The following is a 9,339-nucleotide window of genomic DNA, read 5'->3' on the forward strand; positions in this document are numbered from 1 at the left end:
AAAGCTCAGTACAGCTTTTTTTTTTTTTTTCACTGAGCTAAAATACAGCCCATTAATTGTAATGAGCCTATGCACACAGGCACGTAATTTAAAAAGTGCTGTGCATTCTTCAGTAAAAAAAAAAAAAAAAGGAAAAATCTGCTTTTTTGGTCAGTAATTTACGCTCTATGTGCGCAAATTCCCATTTACATATTGTGTCGAAAGAGAACGCAAAAATACGGTTTTGCGTGTTTGCGCGAAAGCACGCAAAATTGCACGAAAGCATATATGCGAAAATGCACGCAAATACATAAAAAAAAGTCTGAAAAAGTAGATGCTCAAACAGGAGTATCATGTGCAAGAGGCCTTAAAGTACTTGGAGTAAATGTTCTGACTTCAGCAAAGTTGCCGTGTTTACTATTATTTTTACTAACTTCATTTATTTTAAAAAACAAATAATTTTTGAGGACCAATACAGTCCTAAATATCCCTGTTGAATAAAAAATATACAGTATTTACAATATACTATTTAACATATAGTCTCCTAATGATACCCATCAACCTGTTGAAAATCAATGATGACCACCCTAAAAAATCTGTGATATAAAATTCAGAAAACTCAAGCTTATTAATTCTGCATATAAAGTTTAATGGTTACGCTGTAGATGGCATACTGTTTTACAGAAGCAGTGAGGACCATTGAACCAGGTGATGCTACTTAGGCCTTTAACAACACTGTATAGCTAAAACTTTACCTGTGCTGTAAGTTTTACCAACTTTGTTCAATGATAGAAGCTCCTACTCTGCCTTGGAAGTTGGAAAAGTCTTGTCTGACAGCAAATTCTGCAATGTTAATTAAATGGGTAAAAAAAAAAAAAAATACTTTTTGCAAAATGTAATCCAAAAAGGTTATACCCTAATATGTATTGTAATATGTGTAATATGCATCTCTGTTACATTACTACTAAAGCCGAATTCTAGTTGAACAGCACTAAACTTCAAGCTGTCTGATGGATACTGTTGGCTATCCCTCCTTCGGAGTGCTGCTGTGCATTCAAATTTTTTTTACATGTGTAAAAAAAAAACAGCTTTTAACCACTTGACCTCTGGAAGGCTTTTCTGCTATTTAGCACTGCACTACTTTAACTGGCAACTGTGTGGTCATGCAACACTGTATGCAAATTAAATTTATATCATTTTGTTCACACAAATAGAGCTTTCCTTTGGTGGTATTTGATCACTACTGGGATTGTTTATTTTTTATTATATGAACAAAAAATATCCTAAAATTTTGAAAAAAAAAACCCTGATATTTCCTACTTTCTGCTATAAAACCTAGCCGATTAAAAGAAAAAAGAAATCACATTTATTGATAAATTTAGGCCAAATGTATTCTGCTACATGTTTTTGGTAAAAAATCCCAATAAGTGTTTATTAACAGGTTTGTGCGAAAGTTATAGAGTCTAAAAACTATGGTATACATATTGGAATTTATTGTGATAGGGTGGGGGACAATCTGGCGCTAACACACACTATCTGGGAGGGTCACTAACTGACACTAGCAAGTAGTTCATGTGTATGTATTTTTTATAACTTGGCTAGGCTTCTTGGTTCCAGCCATCTCCAGGAAGTACTTTCTGGCCACTTAATATACAAATTTACACTTTCTGTTGCTTTAATGTAAGGCTAAGGCCGCGTACACACGCGGGGACTGTTCGCTCAACTTTGTCCGCTGAACAGTGTTTCGGCGGACAGTCCGCTCGTGTGTGGGCTTCAGCGGACAGTTTCAGCGGACAGTCTGACGAACAAAGTTTTTCGGAAAATCCGTAAAACTGTCCGCTGAAACTTAATTTGAGCGGACAGTCCGCCCGTGTGTAGGCTTGTTCGTCAAACTAAGTTCCGCGCATGCTCAGAAAGGATTTACATGGCGAAGGTTGCATTGCAGTGTATAGGACGTCGTATTTCTAGTCCCGTCGTACGTGCCGTTCACGTCATCGCGCAAGTTTCAGCGGACTGTTCGTTCGTCGTGTGTGGCCAAGTCCGTCCATGCTAATTTTGAGCGGACTGTCCGCTCAAACTGTTTGACGAACAAAGTTGAGCGAACAGTCCCCGCGTGTGTACGCGGCCTTAGAGTTTGGTTAAATATTCGCAAATGTGCACCAAAACTGGGAGCCAGAGCCTTAAATAGGCTCTGCCTGAACCAAGATGGTCGCCAAAGTAACATGAGGAGGTGGCATCCAAATCCTGTTCCTCTTGACTTCCTCTCCAAAAATGATGCCTCTGAGGAAGAGCGCCACCTATTGTGGAGAAAGTAGACTGTACACCTACATGTACACAGAGAGTAATGCAACCCACATTTTTCTTTCTCACTGCTGGCTGTGCTGTGGTTGTGTGTGTTTGCTCCTGCTCTCCCCCCTCCCTCTTGGCAGTGCAGTGTGGATCCAATCAGTGGGCAGGAGAGAGAGACAATGAGAGCATCAGTAAGGACTCCCTGTGCAAAAGCTATGGATGATGGGAATTTAAGTTGTTAAAGGGGCGATGGATGTTGCTTGTTAATGGAGGCTGACAGACTGTGGACTTCAATTCCCAGAAATCTTTGTACCTAGAGGAGGAGGTTTAATGTTTTCCAAACTGATCTTGTACCAGCAGTCTAGGAAAGAGAGTGATGAGGACAGATCTGTTGTGAGGGTCTGTGCCTCACAAGGGACTGGAGCCATTAGGAGCTAAGAGGACCTGTTGCTGTCCCTGCTTTCCCACATCAAGGAGAGGGGACAGACCTGTATCTGAGCCTGCTTCAGCTGCCTACAGAGACTGAGTTGAGAGAGAGAGAGTCGCTGCATCTTCAGGGTCCAAAGACTGCGGCCTGTGTGAGAATCTGGGACCTGATCCCTGGGAACTGCTGATCACTAAGCCATTGGATCCCAATTAGCCACCTGCCAAGAAGTGATGAGCTGAACACATGTCCGAAATGCCTGCCATGTGTTGTTAGCCCAAACGGTGACTGCTCCTGCTTAGCATCTACTAACACTCTTAAAGGGGTTATAAACCTTTGGTTTTTTTCACCTGCCAGTGACCGCATCCCAAGCCCCCTACACCCCCCCTGTTTTACTTACCTGAGCCCTGGAACTTGGAAACAGCGGGGACTCGCTGTCTCTCTGCCTGGGATTGGTTGGATGGATTGATAGCAGCACAGCCATTGGCTCCCACTGCTGCCAATCAAATCCAATGATGCTGGTAATGTGGGGCAGGGTTGAGTCATACATTCGGCCGCTATGGACGCCGAATGCTGGACTCGGGAGCAAGCCCGCAAGGTAAGCCCCTTGGGAGAATGCTTCTCCTAGGGGGTTATCTGATTTGGGGAGGAGCCGCTGGGGGACCCCAGAAGACGAGGTTCGGGGCCACTCTGTGTAAAACGAGTTGCACAGTAGAGGTAAGTATGATATGTTTGTTATTTAAAAAAAAAAAAAAATTAACCCTTACAATCACTTTAAAGAGAAAGCACACCATCTAAAGAAGGGCCCCACCAATAGCCGGCCAATGTTAAATACCAGATACCAGGTACTTTCAGACATGTTCAGGGCTACCCCATTCACTAGAGATGCAAGCACCCACATGCTCTGGGGATTGCATGCAGAGTGTGTGCATAAGGACCCATTTGCCCTTTTTTTGTTTGTTGCACCTAATACAGTTAGGTGCACACACAGTTATGCAGTAGCATAGTGTGGTCAGGGCCACAGGGGCGCTTGCCCAGGGTGCTAAAATAGTAAGAATTTGGAGTGAGAAACTCTGTTCTGTTCCTATCAGCGCTGCATTCCCTCCTTTCTCTTTCCCTCTTAGTCTGCGTGGGTGGGTCCAGCTGGGTGGTTCAAAGTCAGAGTGGACAGAATTGAGGAGAGCGAGTGACATGCTCCTGCTGAGTGCATAGCAGTGTGCTGCTTGGTGCAGGTGAGGATGGTTCTGATCTCTCTTCTACTTCCTGTCCTTTTAGTCCCCTTCAACAACCAGTTTGCTTGGGGGAAGGGGGAGGTATGTGGCGTTGAGGGGCACAATAAGGGGAGTAAATGGAATGGGGGTGCACAAAAGAGGGGGTGTAGGGTGTTAGAGGGCACAATAAGGAATGAAGGAATGGGAGGTGGGGTATAGATTGGGGGCTGCTCACATATGAGGGTGCATGAAGTGGGGTTGAACAGGCAGGCATGTACCTGGATTGGGGTGCATCTGATAGTGAATAGCGGAAATGTCTGTAACAATGGCCCCAGAATCGGGGGGGGGGGACTGTACTGCTTGTATGTGATTGCATGTATGAGGGGTGTACACTCTGTAAGGATTGTATAGTTTGGGGGTATACAGTAAAGGGGTGCACACTCTGAGGATGGTTATGTAGGCCGTAGAGAGGTAGGTGGGGCCCCTCACCAGGGACAACACCTTTTGGGCCCCCCCAGGGACGACTGGTGCCACACTGCCTACACATCAGGACATACTCCCATCAACCCTTCTCCAGGGAGCAGCCTGGGCTACAGCCCTGTGTCTAACTACCCAACTGGATATGGCCAAGAGTCACTCTGTGTTAAAGTGCAGCCAGCTGGGCATCAGCTTCCAGTCTCTCAATGGGTGGCAGGGGGCCAAAGGAGGAACCACTATTCATGGATGAGAAATCTGGGCACAGATGGAACTGACATAAGGCACTGATAAGGGGGTGCAGTTGACCCTCCTGTACTGAGCCTGGGCCCCATCAGTTTAACAGGAGGGCCCAGGCACCTGCCAAGCAGAAGGACAAGCTGTACTGCCTTATTACTGGAACCAAGCCTTCTGTTGCTCCACCTGCAGCACTGCCGATGGGAAGGTGGGTAGAAGAAGCCGGCTGCGCTGTAGGGGGAGCCACAGGTGGATCGGTTCCAGTATCTGCACCTCCCCTTTTGCCTCCCTGCCGCTCTGATCAACCCCACCCCCATTCCCTCTACTGTCCCCCCTGTGTGCCTCACCACAGCACTGCCAGCTTCTCCTCTTTTCCCTCCTGCTGGCTGCATATTTCTGGTGAAAGAGATTCAGGGAATGGTAGTGGGCTATGGGTTAAAAAAAAGAAAAACTTAACCTGGCTCTAACTTTAAACTACACCTTAGGTGAAGTACACTTCTTTTGTTGATTCCTCTTCCCTCAGCCCCTCTGCCAGTCTTATACTTACTGTAGATATGCTCAGTCCAGTGAGATATTGCACACAAAATCAAGCTGAACCTGCACATTTGATTGAATGGAGAATAAAAATGATATGCTCAGCCCAGCTCAGACAATTTTGATAAGTGTCTCTGTAAGCTTCCTCTCCCTGAATTGGGGTCAGGTGAATGTAAGACTGGCAGGGGGCTGGGGTCAAGGTAACCTACTATATAAGTGTATACCTTAACCTCACTGTAAATGTAACCATTATTCTTACCTTGACCTGACAACCTATAACATGAAAAACCTTTAATCCTAAAACATTACCCAATACTTTACCCCTTCAACCTAACAACTGAACTCTTAACTTTAAAGACCCATTATTACCTATTTGTTTTAATGTATGTCAATTCATGTACATTTTAATAGTGAGTGTGTACATCTGGGCTATGTGTTGACATGTGTTGTCCGTGTTTTGATGTCTCAGCATGGGTAACAGAGCCTATTGATGACACATGGAAAACCTGGATCCCAGCCTAAACTGTGTAAAAGTGATGGTTGTTCCTGCACTACAAGTCTAACGCTAAATGTTATAGATCGGAATGTGGGCTGCTTAATCTACCTTCTCTGACAAAAACAGGATATAACTATGAAATCAAAATTATTATTATTATACAGGATCTATACAGCGCCAACAGTTTGCGCAGCGCTTTACAACGTTAGGGCAGACAGTATAGCTACAAAACAATACAGAAGGAATCAGAGGGCCCTGCTTGTTAGAGTTTACAAACTAAGAGATCTAAAATAATTCAGTGCTGGGATTAAACAAATACCTGGACAGAGCTGCCTACACAAAATTTGTGATCCCCAAATCAACAACAAAATTATATATATTATATATATTATTTATATATATATATATATATATATATATATATATATATATATATATATATATATATATATATATATATATATATATATATATATATATATATATATATATATATATATAGTGGCACTAAATCAAAATTAATAAAAATAAAAAAAGAATAAATACAATATGTGACAGAAATAATATCTCCAAAATTCATATAGCTTTTGATAAACTCATTAATAAATAAATAAAAGTCCTATTTCATAAAGTAAGCAAGTAAGTGAGAAAGTGTTTGCTTGTTCATGAAAATCTTTGATATCGTGCAAGTCACCCTCCAGTGTGATATAAATATATAATTCTGTGCCAACATAAAAGTGAAGGTACCAAAGTAAGTATTCCAAGTGCTTATCACCACCGTGTTGTCACTCCAAGCCTAGTAAGAATTCAGCCTCTTACCATACAGTGTGGACCATTATAAACAAAACGGTCAAAAGCGCTTGGTAAAGTCAAGGTCTTCCTGTACCGCTTCTTATCCTATTATCCTGGCAGCAACCAGTTGCAGGATGAAAAGCAGGGAAACGCACTTCATAGCGTAATATGTTTTTAAAATGTTGCCTCTTTAATGCCAAATTTGCACTTACATTATCAATGTTCCCATGTCCCTAAACCTCCTAAGAGGTGATTCCAACCAGGCGGTCTCCAAGTACCAGGCTTCAGCTGACAGAGTGATGATGTCACGTGTAGGTCACACCTAATTTGTTTCGTCAAATGACGTCTTCAGGGGGATTGGCAACATTTTAAAAACATATTACGCTATGAAGTGTGTTTTGTTGCTTTTCATGCTGCAACTTGATGCTGCCAAAAAAATCGTATGACAAGCAGTATATGGAGACCCTCACTAACAAGCACTTTTGATCATTTTGTTTATAATGGTCCGCACTGTACGGTAAGAGGCTGGATTTCTTACTAGGCTTGGAGTAACAACACGGCGGTGAAAATACTTTATTGGCTGAGCACTAATTATATGCTTTGTTGTCCATTATATGGTCCATATTATAGGATAAGAGGCCATTACCTTCACTTTTATGTTGGCACAGAATTCTATATCTTTATCAGACTGGAGGGTGATTTGCACAATATTGAAGATTTTCATGAACAAGCAAACATTTTCTCAATTATTTGCACTTTATGAAATATAACTTATTTATTAACGAATTCATCAAAAACTATATGAATTTTGGAGATATTGTTTCTGTCACATATTGTATTTATTGTTTTTGTCATTGTGTTATTCATTTTGATTTAGCACCAGACAAATAATACACACCAAAATGTAATACTTAAAGTGATTTTGACCGCTTAAGCCCCGGACCATTTGGCTGGCCAAAGACCAGACCACTTTTTGCGATTCGGCACTGCATCAATTTAACTGACAATTGTGCGGTCATGCAACATGGCTCCCAAACAAAATTGATGTCATTTTTTCCCCACAAATAGAGCTTTCTTTTGGTGGTATTTGATCACCTCTGCATTTTTTATTTTTTGCGCTATAAACAAAAAAGAGCGACAATTTAAAAAAAACGCATTATTTTTAACTTTTTGCTATAATAAATATCCCCCAAAAATATATTTAAAAAACAATTTTTTTCCTCAGTTTAGGCCGATTCCTCTACATATTTTTGGTAAAAAGAAAATTGCAATAAGCGTATATTGATTGGTTTGCGCAAAAGTTATAGAGTCTACAAAATGGGGGATAGTTTTATGGCATTTTTATTATTATTTTTTTTTTTTACTAGTAATGGCAGCGATCAGCGATTTTTATCGTGACTGCGACATTATAGCGGACACGTCGGACAATTTTGATTCAGGGAATCAAATGTCACTGGCAGTGAAGGGGTTAATATGTATCCCACGGAGTGTTCTAACTGAAGGTGGGATGGGACTGTGCAGGGAAATTAACAGATCGCTGTTCATACTCTGTATGAACAGACGATCTGTCAGTTCACTGCTCAGAGAACCGGAAACTGTGTGTTTACACACAACTCCCGGTTCTCCGTGTACCCCGACCGATCGCGGGAGCCTGGCAGTGATCGAGACCGCCGGGCACTCGCATTGGCTCAGGGAGAGAGCGGGGGCGTGCGCCTCCAGCGGCCACGCAAGCGTCCCCTAGTGGCCGTTTATGCTACAGACCTAGCATAACGGTGATTCGCACAACTGAGCCATGCTGCCGCAGTACAACTGCGGCGGCTGGTCCGCTAGCGGTTAAAGATTTGTTTTTGTTGTTTTGTAAATAACACACATGTTATACTTACCTGCTCTGTGCAAGGGTTTTGCACAGAGCAGCCCTGAACCTCTTATTCTGGGGTGTCCCAGCGACACTCCTGGCTCCTCCTCTTCATTCGGTGCCCCCACGGAGAGCCACTTTCCATGGGGGAACCCATGCTGCTATGTCCATTGACACAGACAGCAGGACAGGAGCCAATGCTATCAATCTATCCAATGAGGACAGAGCCAGCGGCTGGCGCTGCTGGGCTCGTGGACATCACTGGAATGAACAGGTTCAGGTAAGAAAAAGGGGGGCTCTGGGGGCAAGCTGCAGTACAGAAGGTTTTGAGCCTTTACAACCCCTTTAATGCCAGAAATATAAGTGACCTGCAAAATTGAACGGATACATTCATATGATAACAGTCCTGTAAATGTTAACATAAAAATAATGAACAGAAACAGAGCAGATCTTGTGAATACACAGCACACAAAGAAAAAAAATTACATTATTAAAAAAAATCAAGTTAATGTGAAAACATCTCAGTGAAAATGCATGCCATTGAGTATTTTAATATGACAGAATATCCCCTGTCCCAGTCACTTACCCTGCAGATCACCACCTCGTTCTTACAGTGATATACAGTATGTTCAGTTCATTGAAATGTAATACCTAAAAGAGCTTGCCTTTTATCAATACACAGATAAAGGTAAAATAAATGGAGGAGAGTGCCAGCTTGGAAATCATGAAGAAACTGACAAATGTTTCAAAATCCTTACTTTCATCTGTCCTTATAGTCAGCAAACAACCCAGGAAATATGATACAGTTCAAGTCTTGTATTGCAATTATTGATTGCTCAATATAGGCTTTTAGCCCGTTAGGAAATTAAGCAACGCTATCCTGCAATTCAAAGAAAGCTAAATAATCCAACATTTGACAATCCAAGTCATCATTTCAGTGAGAGATTTAAAATAGATCTAAACCCAGTCACAAAAATGTAATTCAAGCTTTTAATGTATGCTAATATATGCTAAATACTAATGTAATTTCAAAGGTTTTTTTCAATCT

The 9,339-nt window shown here is 42.0% G+C and overlaps 1 protein-coding gene across 2 annotated transcripts in view; it reads right to left on the reverse strand.

The window, feature by feature from the left end:
• LOC143984559 (DNA damage-regulated autophagy modulator protein 1-like) overlaps window positions 1–9,041 on the reverse strand; it is a 35,227-nt gene extending 26,186 nt beyond the window's left edge. The window contains exon 1 of one of the 2 annotated variants that reach the window (XM_077484659.1): window positions 8,878–9,041. The gene's annotated coding sequence lies outside the window, so the exon portion shown is untranslated. The remainder of the gene's footprint in view (window positions 1–8,877) is intronic. The other variant, XM_077484651.1, reaches the window with a different exon arrangement.
• Between the last annotated feature and the right edge of the window lie 298 nt (window positions 9,042–9,339).

Source organism: Lithobates pipiens, unplaced genomic scaffold, assembly GCF_037356315.1.
Source record: "Lithobates pipiens isolate NorthernLeopardFrog02 unplaced genomic scaffold, aLitPip1_a1.2 Scaffold_1, whole genome shotgun sequence".
NCBI classification, from domain to species: Eukaryota; Metazoa; Chordata; class Amphibia; order Anura; family Ranidae; genus Lithobates; species Lithobates pipiens.